Consider the following 2,318-nt stretch of genomic DNA (forward strand, 5'->3'; position numbering starts at 1 on the left):
ACCCAACCTGACCCGTTTGCCAGGCATAGGTTTGCTGTTAGGTTTGTAAAATCACTACATCAATTATCAGTTATTAGAGTTTCTCTGCTCTTATTGTTGTATAATTTTGACCTAATATATGACGTGGTTTAATATTTTATACATGTTTGTCCTTTTAATAGATAGATTTGGATGACGATGGTGTTGATTCATATTTGAAGATGTTCACCAGTTTGGTGCTCAAAGATTATGTAGGTAGGTAATTTCATTTATTTTTTAAATATGAATGTTAATCATAATCTTAATAATATGTTTATTTGTGATTCATACCAAGTTATTTTGAATTAAAATGTCATACCCCGTCCAAAATCTTCCTGAACGAATACAATAACATCTGGTACCATCGCGATGATACTGACCTCTATATACCATAAACGACTCCATGTAATATGAGCAAATGCACAGCGGAAGATTTCTTTCATACCTGAGAATAAACATGCTTTAAAGTGTCAACCAAAAGGTTGGTGAGTTCATAAGTTTATCATAAAACAACAAAATTCATCATTTTGATAGACCACAAGATTTAAATGCTGCATGGTACAAATGGACCCTAATCCTATACCCACCTGTAATGTACATGCGATATCCTTTAAGTACAGTACACATTCCTCGTGTACGAAATCATCTTTCATAAATCTTAGTAACCGTACACATATCTCGTGCACAAAAATAACATACACATAACCTGTGTATAAAATCATTCTCTCGATACATAACATTCACTTTACTTTCATTGTTTGGCTTGGTAACCAACCTTAACATATAATGCGCATAATAATATCCCTAAAACAGAACATCTCGTCTGTATTATAATAATAAACCTCGAAGTACTAAACACCACGCCCACTAGCCCTTCCGTCTAGTGAACATTCTGGGTGGGGGTGTTAAACCCGGTAGCTACCTTTAGGATTCGCGTCAATTAGGCGTGCACTAATTCTCAAAATTAGTGATGTTCCTTAATTCTTAGGTTACCAAGCAATAATAATCAGGGGAAAAATATTCATATCAATTGTGGCAATTATCACGTCCACATAATTCATTCGAGGAATGTTTTGCTTGTGTCTATCTCGTCAAACATTTATAAAAGCATTTCATGTATTCGCAGTTCAAAATGTATTTCAAAAGCATTTAATAAAGCAGTTGTAAAAGTAGCGCATGTATTCTCAGTCTCAAAAATGTAAAGAGTAAAAGGGAATCAAATGAACTCACTTAATGTATTTTGTAGTAAAAATACATATAATGACAATGGACAAATGTAAGGTTGGCCTCGGATTCATGAACCTATATCATTTATATATATTAACACATAAAATGGAAATCAAACAAATTTATATATTATTAATGATTTAATTGTTATTTTAATTGGATTTTTCATTAATAACCTTATTAATTATATTTATTAATATTTATTATAAAGGTGTTAATATAGTTATGTTATGTATAGTAAATATAGTTTCATATAACTAATAATTATTTGATAAAATAATATTGATAATAATAATAACTAAAAGTTGTTTTATTTTACAATAATAATAATAGTTATTATGATAATAATATTGATAATATGAAAATAATAATATTAATGTCAAAATAATAATAATGATAGTAATAATAATAATTTTGATAAATATGATAATCTTTCTAATAATGATAATAATAATGACAATAATAATATTAATAATAATAATAATAGATAAATAACTACATCAAGAAAGTAGCCCTAGAAAAATGCCCAAGTCCGGGTTTGAACCCGCGACATCCCGCTAACCCAACAACAAAACCCAACCATTCCTCTACCCGAGATTCGATATCATTATCAATTTAATTGATTAATATTCATCATCACTCGTATCATAACCAATTCCCTAACAACTATCATCCTAATCCTTCGATAGTCATATTCATTATCATCATCCTAGACTATCTTATATCATAATCATAGACGATCATCATTTCATAACGAACATCACTCATCTTCGTTAACTGATTAATATTGAGTTTCGGCCCAACATTTAGAATGGCCCAGGACACCATTTAATCAAGCCCATCAATCTTAAATATTTATGTTCTGGATAAAACCCTTTCATGAGTCCAATACTAGCCCGAGCCTATTACTCAATTTCTAAAAAAAAAATTGTTTTCAATATTATTTTCGTATTCGTGTTTCATCGTTTCCTGTACTTAATTCTTAACAATTCAATTCGGGTAAATCACCCATGTGATATACAATACAAAACTAATCGGGACCCTCCATTAATCTAGCAATATCTCCTTCCAAA

The sequence above is a fragment of the Rutidosis leptorrhynchoides genome, chromosome 1 (assembly GCF_046630445.1).
Source record: "Rutidosis leptorrhynchoides isolate AG116_Rl617_1_P2 chromosome 1, CSIRO_AGI_Rlap_v1, whole genome shotgun sequence".
NCBI classification, from domain to species: Eukaryota; Viridiplantae; Streptophyta; class Magnoliopsida; order Asterales; family Asteraceae; genus Rutidosis; species Rutidosis leptorrhynchoides.